The sequence below is a fragment of the Prionailurus viverrinus genome, chromosome B3 (assembly GCF_022837055.1).
Source record: "Prionailurus viverrinus isolate Anna chromosome B3, UM_Priviv_1.0, whole genome shotgun sequence".
Classification (NCBI taxonomy): domain Eukaryota; kingdom Metazoa; phylum Chordata; class Mammalia; order Carnivora; family Felidae; genus Prionailurus; species Prionailurus viverrinus.
In genome coordinates this window covers 100557208-100570317 of record NC_062566.1, presented here as the reverse complement: position 1 = coordinate 100570317, position 13110 = coordinate 100557208, and the positions used below count along the sequence as shown (strand labels likewise).

The following is a 13110-nucleotide window of genomic DNA, read 5'->3' as shown; positions in this document are numbered from 1 at the left end:
GGTGTCTCTATCCTCCCCCTGCTGCACATGTATGTGTATCCCCTTCCCCTGAAGCTCTGAGATCAATCAGAGAAAACCTTCCCCAGTAGAGGAGGTCTATTCTTTGGTCAAGGGCATGTGAGTGAGTTTGTGTGTTCCCCTACTAGAGCGCTAGGAGAATGCTCTACTAGAATGAGACAAGACCACAAGAAGTAATGGGGTGGAAGGCACAGCAAGAGGCTGTCCCTTCGTCCTTCGTAAACACCTTCCGTTCTTGCTACTGCTGGAACATTTTTTCCAAATCATAGATTCCATCAGGTCCAGAATTCTTAGATGGTTTCTTATTCCCCATAGCAGTGTCTCCCAAAGTGTGAGACAAAGATTCCTGGTGAAATGCAGGATGACTTAGGATTTGTATGGGCATTACATGAAATCATCTTACGTTGCATAGTGAGAAACATATTCCTTCTTAAATTCCTTTTCAATCCTTCTACTTTTGACCACAAGGAAGTATAAAACTGGGTATATCTAGCATTTTTGCTAATCTCCATTTTTAATAGGGAGAACAGGCCTCAAGCTGAGTGTTCCAAATGCAGGCATGTCACGCCGTAATTTTAATGATAGTATTTTCTTTTAAAGATGGCTGGCAACTGATTTCAATTTTTTGTATATAGCAGTGCTGTAAAATCTTAATGTCCTGGACATTAGATGATAGTTAGGATATTTGATTTTCTTGTGTGTCATGATGGGATTGCAGTTAGGTTTTATAAAGCGTTACACGTATGACACGATATAGTTCCTGTGATCTGTTCATCACAGATGATGTAATTCAGCTGTATGTGGCTGGTGGGGGTGGTGTGGTAAGGGGTATGTAGAGGGAAACGAAATTAGACATTGGTTGATACATGTCCCCGGCTTAAGTAGGTGTATTTCTCTATTGTCTCCACTTTTGTGTACATTCGAAAATTCCCACAATAAAAATTTGGAAGGAAAAAGAAAATGTTAATGTTAAGTAAATTGATTAATATCGAAAAATAAATCAGTTCCATAATTGATACTATAGGTGGTATGGAGGTAAGGCATTAGTCAAATTACCGAAGTCCACAAAATACTGGCCTCCTGGGAAAAGTTCAGGCCTCTTGTGCGGGGATGGAAGGTCCTTCCTGTTAGAGTCCCTTCTCACCTCCTTTCTGGCCACTTAGGATGCACTGATGTCAGATCACCGGGCGTTTCTTGGCGTGCTGTGCTCTCACACACCTAGGTCTTGAGGCAGACGGTTCCGTTTCTCGGAATGCCTTCCCAACGTGTTTGCGTAGAAACTTCCTGCTCATTCTTTAATGCTTAGTCCAAACAGTGGAAGTGAAAAGAAAGGACCATTCTGAGAGGCCCTGTAGGGAGGAAGAATTGAAGTCACTTGGGAAGAAGGGCTGTGACTTGATGCCGAGATAAGAAGGAGCCATAGGTAACTCCGAAGTTTCCATGGTGGAATGTTGGCAACTGTGATTAGGGAGGCCGCAGAGGTTGGTGGGGGCCAGGTCTTGGATGGTCATTGGTAAATGAGGTTTTAGGCATGTTAAATTTGAGGGGGTCCTCCTTGCTCCAGGATGCCGACAGCAACAGAAACTGGGCAGGGCCATTTCTCTCCAACCAGCTCTGGGGTATTCAGGAGATAATTACATAGCAGAAGTGTTACAGAATCTTTGTGTTCCCCTCTCTTACTCCTGTCAGTCATATTTTGAGTATTATTCTGTAAGAAGGGAGAGGGTGTGAAATGCAAATCAATCGTTTGTTGCTTTTTGGGGGTGTTGAGAAAGGCTTGGAAGATGGGAGAGTTAGAAACTATGGGCTATGTAAACATTTCCATTATTACTGGATTTTAGTTATATTCCCCTGTCCATCTCTTTACCCGACTTCAGAGTGTTAAGAGGCAGCTGAAGTTAATGTGGCCTCACCAGGGCTTGTGAACCGCAGGGGCTAACTGGAGACATCCTCTGAGACTTATCTGGACTCTGTGGCTTTTTAAATAACCTCACCCTTCAGGAGGAACAGCAATATGATTGCAGCATCTGAGGGAGATGAGTTGGGTCACCCCATGGGGGCGGTGAATAACATTGGTTCTGTTTTCAAGTTTCTGCAGCAAAGAGCGGCTTTTGTATTGGTCTGTTAAGGCTTCATTCTATTTTGGTGCTTTGAGAAGCAGCTCGCTGGACACGAAGGATTTGATCTAATTTTAGTTGGAGTAAATACGATGTTGCTCTTCCATTGTACTTGGACTTTCCATTAATAGCGTGATGGGTTAGTTATGCCACCTTCTACTCGGACACTCTGTGTTTTGTCTCCCCCCTCCCCCTTCATCGGTAGCAGAGACCAGGAATCAGCTCTACTGAGATGTTTTTGCAGTTGTCATCATTTTACTTTGTAGGCAAGAGGCATGTTTTTCTGTCTATTTAAAACTGAGAACTACATGATCATCACTTTGGGCCTCCCTGTGAGCATAGGATTTGACACTATTTACACTCTGTAATTTACGACATTTTTTGTAACTCACTCTTAGGGCTCAGGCAAAGCAGAGCCAGTGACTCTGCAGAGGAAAAAGAAGGTAGAAAAAGTGAATACACTAATATGCTGCAGTTATTCAGGGAAGTGCAAAATTCTTACAGTAGTTTGTTTTGTTTGAAACAAATTTTACTTTTCGGGACCCACTTATTCTTAATTTTTACCAACTCGGTCCTTTTGATGTTGACATTTTGTACTCTGAAGGTTTAAGATGTCACGTTTGGTGACTTGTACTCTGGTAAAATGTTCCTTGCAATGCCAGGGTGCTTTTGTCTTAGATGGATTTTGGAGTCTGCTTTTTATATTATTTCAACTTACAAACTTTCAATGATGTGTGTTCTTTTATGTTTCACTTAATTTAGCACATGATTTTGTAAATAGATTCAGATTTAGTTTAACTTCTGAAAATAACAAAACGATTCTTAGAGTACAATTAAACACTGTTTTCAAATTGAGGCTGCTGCTTGGTTTTTGTTCTTGTTTAATGTGCATTTTCATTATTTGATGTGAAGCTAGTGTTCATAAAGGTGATTTGTGAATGTATGAAAAATAATCAGAGATGCATCAGGGTTGTGCATACAGTCTCCATGGCATATTTAAATACACTCAACAGCTGCCCCGAGGAGCAAATTTAGCATTCATCCAAGTTGGAAAGCCAATGAGAGGTTAGCTGTGGGCATGGCTGGAGTCTGTCTGTATTTGGGTATTCATTTAACATAGCTTGTTGTTCCAATATATCCCCCTGGTGGTGTGGTTAGATCTGTGCCTGTCAGCTGAAGAGAGCATTTCTCATTTTTTGGTATGTATGAAAATCAACTTAGGGGAGCTTTTTCACAGTAGAGCTCTCCCAGGTCTTAAACCCCAGAGATACCGAGTCAGTTGTTCTGGGATACAGCCCAGGCATCTGTGTTTTGATTCATCAGAATCGCCTGGGGACCTTTCACCACACACTGATGCCTGGGCTCCGTCCCAGAGGCTCCGTCCTCAGATCCTCTAGAGGTGCAAGTCCTGGGAAATCGGTACTGATGTTCACAAGAGAATGAGAAAACCTGACTTGCTTAGCAGGGATGGTCCTTGACAGACGCTATTTAATATCCCAGAGCATGCAGAGCTAGGGATAGGTAAACTCGTACAGACCATGAAAGAAGATGAGAATTCTGTCTGTCTCCAGTGATGTTGCTCTGAGATTGGAAAATCGTGGTGATGGTGATGATGATGACAAGTGGCTCTAAGCTTTATATAGGTATTATTTCTTTTATTAGCTCTAAGTAGAGAACTTTTCTGGTTATACTTCTGTGTTGCATATGTGATTTTTTTCCTGCATAATTAACATTGGTCAGTGGACACCCGCTCTCATGTTCTTAAAATATTTACCATTAGCTAAATGAACAAACCCTCCAACAATTATGAGGCCTTAGAAAGAATAAAAATACACCAGGTGTGCGTTAGCTTTGCTGACAGAAACCAGCACCTGATACATTTCATGATATTTTCTGCAGGGTGAATTTGCTATGAAATGTGAAATTTCTTTATTAGTACAATTTTATAGATTCAGTTTCAGTATGCTACCTTCAATGGCCATAACAGCTTGTTTATTGCTGTCAGAGATGTATGTAGAATTCAAGTTCCCTTTTGCCTCATTCCATTTAAAGAACCAGACCATGCAGAAATTACAGTCGGGAAAAGCACTGGGCTAGAATCAGGATTTGAATTCTAGTATTCTCCCTTTTCATGTATGAGTTTTGTGACCTTGGGCAAGCCCCTCAAAATGTCTCAGTCTCATTTTCCTCATGTATAAAATGATAATAGTTTGTCTGCAAGCAGAAGACCAGACCAGTTAAACTGCTAAACCCATTCGAGATGCAAGTTTCCCGTGCAGGGTCCTCAGGGGAGAGAGGAGTGATAAAGGCAAGGTCAAGTCAAGCAGGGTGGGGTGGGAGGGAGTGGGCTTCAGAGCTCAGGAAGGCTGCATGTCCCTCCTAGAGCTGTTGTTCAAACACCGACCACCTCTCCAGTCTTGTCCCTGGTTGCTATGGTTTTCCATGTCTCTTGGCTTGTAGGTTCATGGATTTACTACATAATGTGTGATAAAGCCTCAGTGGGACTCCAGAGTCATTTGTGAGGGATTAAAGACAATTTTACAGAGTTGTTTGCTGGCTTGGAGAGTCTCAGTGTTAAAACCACGTACTTGTTAGGATACAGATATACATTTATGATTAGGAAGAGTTTTAATGAAACATTCATGACTATTTCCTGCATTTCTCTGGAAAAATAAATTCAATCACAGTAGGGTTTTTCACTCAATTGCTTATTAGAATGCATTCCTCTGCCTGGGTGATGTAAAGATAAAGGTAATGTTTCTTCTATTTTGCAAAGGCACTTTTGGACCCACAAATACACGCTTTTTGAAGACAAAAGCTTCAAAAATGTCACCTTTTAAATTACTGAAGTAAAGGGAAATTGTTACATTGTAATATACCCACTTGCTGCTTGAGAATTCCACAGGAAACAGTAATGCTAGATGAGTTCTTTACTGTGGTGGTTTGTGGAGCAGAGACTGCCGCCATATTGCAAGCTCTGCTTGTCTCCTACCAGGCGTCTGCACTGGATGGTTTCAGTTTGCCCCCCAAGGTTCACTTCCTCTCTCTGTCCTTTTGCCCTTTTCTGTGACCTGGGAGGCTGAGCTCTATGAATGTATCTCCCAGTGTCTTATTCCCCTTGGGTTGCTATAACAACATACCACAGATATTTATTTCTCACAGTTCTGGAGGGTGGAAGTCCAAGATCAAGGTGCCCGTGAATTCTGTTTCTGGTGAAGGTTCTTCCTAGCTTGCAGAAGGCTGCCTGCTTGCTGTATCTTCACATGGTAGAGAGGGTGAGAGGGGGTTCTAGTCTCTTCCTCTTATAAGAGCACTAATATCAGCATGGGGGCTCCAACCTCATGACCTCATGTAAACTTAGGCACTTCCTGAGGGCCCCACCTCCGAGCAGCATCTTAACTGAAGTTAGGGCTTCAACATTAAGATTTGGGGGGTGGCACACACTTAGTGCATAGTCACCTGTGCCCCTTGCCCTGCCCTCTGGAATTGAGCTGTATTTGTGTAATGGAAGGCACTGGTAGGAAGGCTAGAGGAGAGTGAAGTCCTTCTCTTGGCTCCCACCTGCGGGGCTGCAGCTACCTTTGGGCATCCCTACTCTCTCTAGCGATGGGTCTTGTTCCCTCTTTTCTGCCCGTAGGCCTACGGTGGTGGCAGCTCCTTCAGGCTGTCCTACTGCCCTCCTGCCAGTCTGGACTCCATCCACTCTTTTGTACACAACCGCTTGCTAAATGCTGGTCAACTCCCCATTCTCAAGCAGCGTCCAGTTCCTGCTGGGATTCTGACTGATTCACTGTCTGGAGAGTTCATTATAAAAGATCACTTAAGAACCTCCTTGCAACATCAGTGCTCTGTTCATTGCACTTGGTGTTCTTATAATATTCATTTCTTCATTTACTTGGGGGAGATGGCTATTGAAGTGATTTGGCAAAGAGGCCACAAATTTCCTTGATTTAAAAATACATCTTCCTCTCTTGTCTTGCTTTAAAAATAATAGTCACTGCATGATGGGGATGGGACAAGATGAACATTTTGTATTTTCTGGTGGGATGATAAATTGCTATCAACTTGATGGAAAGAAATTTGGCAGTTTATAGTAGGAGCCTTCAGAATATTTAACTTGCTGACCCAGTAATTCCACTTCTAGCAATCCATCCAAAGGAAATAATTGAAACTGGACTGATATGTGTGCAAATAACCCCCTAGTATTGTTCTTTGTATTAATTCATGAAAATGTAAATAGGCAAATGTTGAACAGCGTGGAAATGATTTCACAAATTAAAATACCTTTACATAGCATACCATGTAGTTGTTAAGTTTATAAAGAATGTTATATAATATGATAAAAAATCACAGTGCAGAATTTTATATACCAGATGAACTCAACTGTTTCATTTTGTTTATATGTATGTGTGCATATATATACACACATATATCTATATCTATGTATCTCTCTATCGATCTATAGAGAAGAAGTCAGAAAGAAAAACTACACATTGAAAAATTGTCACTGATTATCCTTTGGCAGGGAGATTATGGATGACTTTGAGTTTTCTTCTTGTTACTTTCTATATTCTACAAATATACATTCCTTTAAGTCAAATATTTTCTGTATTGAAGTACATACATTACTATAAATGAGAAAGTATTTTTTCAGCCTGACACCCTCAGAAAAACAATGGATATTTTTACGATCATGATGCTATTGGGGCCCTTTCTTTGGCAACAAAACTAAGGACCTGAGAAATGGAGTCCGAGCCCTCAGGAGAAGGGGCCGGGCTTTAAGGCTGCTGGTGTTGTATTAACATCCTGGAAGGGTACATCTTGGGTGGCTGCCTTTCCTAACCTTCTTTCTCTTCTTGCCAGATGGACCTGGTTATATATTGCATTTTCCTGCTTATTTTTAAAGAGGGAAATTTGGTCTGTCCTCACATCTACCTAATGTGTTGGTTTTATTTCTGCATCTTTTTTAGAAATCTTTTTTTTTTTTTTCTTCTTGCAAGCTTGAGTTTTTAAAATCTTCTTTCCGACCAGGCTATGGGAAATTGATTTTACTGCTCATTCTCCCTCAGACTTATACAAAACCTGATCCAGTCGTTTAGTTTTCTGTGTCCTATAGACTTTCAGACGTGGAGTCACAGATAGATTTATAGGAGGCGGGGCCGTCTGTATGGTTTACACACAGCTCGTGTGCCAAGCAGTTTCCTGGTAGGACAAAGGTATCTCAGGTGGGGTGGGGAGACTAATGCACTGTACAGTTTTAGCAGTCAGCCCCTTAGATTAGTCTGTCAGGTAATTAGTTGTTACTTTGGAAAGCAGAGTTTGAGATCCAGAAGGAGTGAGACACAGTCGAAGCCGAGATGGAAAAGGACAGGATGCTTAGGACAAGCATTGGTTGAACGTGAGGTTCCAGCCCAGGAAGGGAAACCTGGAGAAGAAGCACTTGGAAAGGGGAGTGGTAAGATGTTGAAGACAGGTTCTGTCTATTTTGGATACTGCCTGGTTCCAGAAATCATGACCAGTTAGCTACTAGAACTGGGTGCTGTCTGGTTCAGTGAAAATGGCACAAAATCATCATAATAACTTCCATTTACTGAGTGTTTGTTATGGGCCAGCATTTACGTGTATATATCTTTTCATTCTCTTGACAACGCTATGAAGTACATTTTATAACTTCTGTTTTATGGATGAGGAAATTGAAGCTCAGGGAAATTAAAGAACTTGTCCAAGCTATAGTTAGTAAGTGATCAAGCTGAACTTTGAACCCCAGACCCTGTGTTCTGGCTAACTATGAAATGGGTGCCCCTAGTTAGGGGGAGTCCTGGGTTTGAGTTCCAGCTCTGATAGGCTCAGTGTGACCTTTCACAAGCACTGAACATCTCCAACGATCAGCTTCTTGTACTAGAATTCATAATTTTCGTATAATTTACATCGTGTCAGATGTAGTTGAGTTTGCCAAGTGCTTTCTAATAAATCCTCGAATTTTATCCTCACAGCAAATTCTGGTCAATATCAAATGTAATACCTGGTTTACAAACCTGCTTTATTATTAGACCTATAAAAGTATCCGAGTAGGAGAAACCTCAGTAATCTTTCTACACATAGAGACGTTGATTTGATGACAAGACCTGTAGCTTTCCCTGTTCAGCCTGCTCACAAACCTAGAGTCAGAGGAAAGAATAGGAGAGACTCTCTTGACCCTTACCAGAGGCAGACACACCACGAAGCTTCAGGATGCTTCACTTGCACAGGCTCCCTCCTAGGGCCTAGAAATGACTATGTCCCCCTCTCATACTTTCACTCATTCTTTGCAAGTGGTATTGGAGTGATTGTTGGAAGTTTGGGGATCCGGTTAAGGAAAAGTTGAGTTGGGGATACATTTAGCTTGAATTTCACTACTTATCTTCTCTATATATGTTCTGCATTCCTTGCTTGTCTTGAACTGCTTTTCCCTTAGTCATTCCCTTTCCCCAACCTTTATGTCAAAATTCTCCCTGATCATCAAGGTTCATGTCAACTGCACTTCCATCAAGAAGCCTTCCCTTATTATAGTGCGTGGGTCCTCCTCCCTCCTCTTCATTTGCACAGGGCTTTATTGACATCTGTCCTTTGACTTGCTCCACTCATTTGCTACCTACTTTATGTGTTTTTTCCCCCATGGCCCAATAGACTGTAAATGCCATCAGCACCCTCTCACTTTCCCTTTTAATAATCTCTTCACTCCGTGGTTATACGTTGTAATATCACTTTTCTACTCACACTATAAATGCATTGAGAGTGAGCATCCAGCCTTTTTCAGATTTTTATCTTCCTCTAATACCTTGTTGAATGCCCTGCACATGGAACTCTTCCAGCAAATCTTTGTCATATGAATGAATATTTTTTAGCTTTAGCTTTCAAAGAGAAACTAGAAATGGGGAGAAATACTATTTATCAGAACGTCAAATTATTTTCTTAAAAATTACGTGCTCAGAAAAGCTGGCTGTATATTTATATATGGCTATGTAATAAATTATCCCCAAACCTAGGAACTTAAGACAACAACATTTATTATCTCACAGTTCCTGCAGGCCAGAAATACAGGTGAGACTTAGGCTAGATTTTCTTGCTATGGGTCTCTCACAAGGCTACAGTCACATTAAAGCTTACCTGGAAAGGATTTCCTTCCTAGCTCATCCACCTGGTTGTTGGCAAGATCATTTCCTAGCAGGCTATTGGACTGAGGCTTTAGTTTCTCATGAGCTGTTGGCCTGAGGTTTCCTTTGGTCCCTTGGCACATGGGCCACTTCATAGAGCATCTTGCAACATGGCTGCTTGCTTCATCAGACCAACCAAGAAAGAAGGCAAAAGAAAGAGCAAGACAAAGTTGGAAGTCAGTCTTTTATAACCCAATATTTAAGTGAATTCCATAAATTTTCTGTATCCTATTTATAAGAAGCAAGCTACTAGGTCCAGCCCATACTCAGAGGGGAGGGGACTATACAAGGGTATGACTTCCAGGAGGCTGGGATCACTAGGGCCATTTTGCAAGGCTGCATATTGAGTAGATAATTGTATTCCTGTACATTCCAACACTTTTAGATATATAGTTAGGTTGTTGCTAGTGGTCCTACCAGGAACAGCTTCCAGAAATGGGAATACAGACAAACAGTGGGACAAAAGATAGAAAAAATAGTTTGAGGATAGATCATCTGGGTCTTGAATGTCAAGTTAAGGAATTCATATTTTACTATAAAGGTAGTGGGAGTCATAAATATAATTGAGCACAGGGATGATCCAGTTAGAGATGTCCTTCTAAAAGTTCAAATGGATGGGAGGGAAAGGAGATTGGGGATGGGGAGACAGGTTCCCTAGCAATTGTAATCATTTGGGTGAGAGGAAATGAATAGGGTTGTTAATAGAGTAAATGGAAGGAGTAAACAATATTAGAGATATTGTGGAAGAAGGGTGATAGAACTTGGTATCTGTAAGTACCGAGATCAGAATTGGTTTTTTGAAAAAATAAACAAAATCAACAAACTCTTAATTAGACTAAGAAAAAAAGAAGACTCAATTAAAATCAGAAACAAAAGAGGAGCCATTACAACGGATGCTCAGAAACAAAAAGGATCCCAAGGGACTGTTCTGAACGGTTACATGTGAACACATTGGATAAACTAGAAGAAATGGATAAATTCCTAAAAACATACAATCTACCAAGACTGAATCAAGAAGAAGTCAAAAGCCTGAAATAACAAATAAGGAGATTGAAATACTAATAAACTTTCTCCTACCAACAAAGAAAAGTTCAGGACCAAATGGCTTCATGACTAAATATTCAAAGAAGAATTGATACTAATTTTTCTTAAACTCTTCCCCCCCAAAAAACAGGTAGAAGGAATACTTTCAAATTCATTTTATGGGGCTAGTATCAGCCTGATACCAAAGTCAGACAAAGACACCACAAGGAAACTACAAGCTAATATCTCTGATGAACACAGATGCAAAAATACCCAACAAAACACTAACAGACCAAGCCCAACAACACATCAAAAAGATTATACACCATGAATAAGTGGCATTTATCCCTGGAATTCAAGTTTAATTTAATATACGTAAATCAATCAATGTGATACACCCCATTAAGAGGATAAAAGATGAAAACTACATGATCAAATCAGTAGACTCACAAAAATACCTTTGACAAAGTTCAACATACATTCAAGATAAAAACTCTCAACAAAAGAGGTGTGAAAAGAAATTTTCTTAACACAATAAAGGCCATTTATGAAAAGTCCACAGATAACATTCATAATCAATGGGGAAAAAAAACTGAAAACACTTCCTCTAAGATCTGGTACAAGGAAAAGATGCCAACTCATACCACTTCTATTCAACAAAGTAATGGAAATACTGGTAAGATCAATTAGACAAGAAAAATAAAAGACATTTAAATTGGAAAAGAACTATTTACAGATGATGGGATTCTCTATGTAGAAAATCTGAAGACTCCGCAAAAAAAATTGTTAGAACTAATAAAGTAAAGGATGTAAAATAATCATACAAAAATCAATTGCATTCTTTACAGCAACAATGATCTATCTGAAAAAGAAATCAAGAGAATAATTCCCTTTATGATAGCATCACAAGGAATAAAATATTTAGAAATAAATTTAACCAAGGAGGTAAAAGATCTGTACACTTGGGGTGCCTGGGTGGCTCAGCTGGTTAAGTATCCGACTCTTCATCTCAGCTCAGGTCATGATCTCATGGTTCATGAGATCGAGCCCCACATCATTAGTAGCACTAACAGCTTGGAGCCTGCTTGGGATTCTCTCTCTCCCTCTCTCTCTGCCCCTTCCCATTTTTCATTGCTCTCTCTCTCAAATAAACTTAAAAAAAAAAAAGATCTGTATACTGAAAACTATAAAACACTGATGAAAGAACTTGAAAATGACACAAATAAATAGATATCTTGTGTTCATGGATCAGAATTAGTATTATTAAAATGTCCATACTACCCAAAGTGACACACCAATTCAATCCCTATCAAAATTCCAATGACATTTTTCACAGAAATAGGAAAAGCAATTCTAAAATTTGCATGGAACCACAAGAGACTCCAAATAGCCAAAGCAATCTTGAAAAAGTAGAACAAAGTTGGAGGCATCACACTTCCTGATTCAAAATTACATAGCTTTGTCGCTATATTAATTAAAATAATTAATCAAAATAATGTAGCTATATTAATGATAATAATAATAAAAAAATGACACATAGACCACTGGAACAGAATAGAGAGCCCAGAAATAAACCAAAACATATACAGTTAATTGTTTTCAACAAGTATGCCAAAAACACAATAGGGGAAGGATAGTTTCTTCAATAAATGATGATGGGAAAACTGAATAATCCATGCAAAAGAATGAAATTGAATCCTTCATCCTACACAAAAATCAACTCAAAATGGATTAAAGACTTAAACATAAGATTTGAAACATTAAAACTCCTAGAAGAAAATATAGAGAAAAAGTTCTTTGACATTGACCTTGGCAATGACTTCTTGGATATGACATCAGAAGCTCAGACAACAAAAACAAAAAGTAAACTAGTAGGACTAGTTTACTAGTCCTAAATTAAATTAAAAAGCTTCTGCTCAGCAAAGGAAACAATCAACAGAAGGAAATGGCAACCTATGAACTGAAGGAAAATATTTGCAAATTACATATCTGACAAGGGGTCAGTATCCAAAATATACAAGGAATTCATATAGCTCAATAGCAAAAAACAATATGTTTAAAAACTGGGAAGGATCTGATTAGATATTTTTCCAAAGAAGACATATGAGTGGCCAACAGGTATATGAAAAGGTGCTCAAAATCACTAAAGAGGATTAGGGAAATGCAAACCAAAGCCACAATGAGATATCATGTCACATCTGTTAGGATGGGTTATTATCAAAAATGGTGAGATGTGAAGAAAAGGTATCCCTTATACACTGCTGGTGGAAATATTAATTGGTAGAACATTATGGAAAAACAGTGTGGAGGTTCCTCAAAAAATTAAAAATAAAACTACCATTGGGCCCAGAAATCCCTCTTCTGGGTAAATACCCAGAAGAAATGAAATCAGTACCTTGAAGAGACTTCTGCACCTTCATGTTCATTGCAGCATTATTCACAGTAGCCATGATGTGGAAACAACCCGAGTGTCTGTTGATGGGTGAATGGATTAAGAAATTGTGGTGTATATATATGTGCAGTAGAATATTGCAATAGAATATTAGCCTTAAAAAGAAAGAGATCCTGCCATTTGCGGCAACATGGATGTACCTGGAAGACATTATGCTAAGTGAAAGTAGCCAAACACAGAAAGAAAACAACTAGTAGGTGGAGTCTAAACAAACTTAAAAACCTAAAAGTAGAGAGTAGAATGGTGGTGTCCAGGGGCAGGGAAGTGGGGAGAATGGGGAGATGTTGGTCACAGGGTACAAAGTTGT

General features: G+C 39.6%; 1 protein-coding gene across 1 annotated transcript in view; it reads left to right on the top strand.

Annotated features, from left to right (window-relative positions):
• The window catches only part of SLC35F4 (solute carrier family 35 member F4), a 244072-nt gene that overhangs the window by 28745 nt on the left and 202217 nt on the right, over positions 1 to 13110 (top strand). The gene's annotated exons all lie outside the window — the stretch shown is intronic.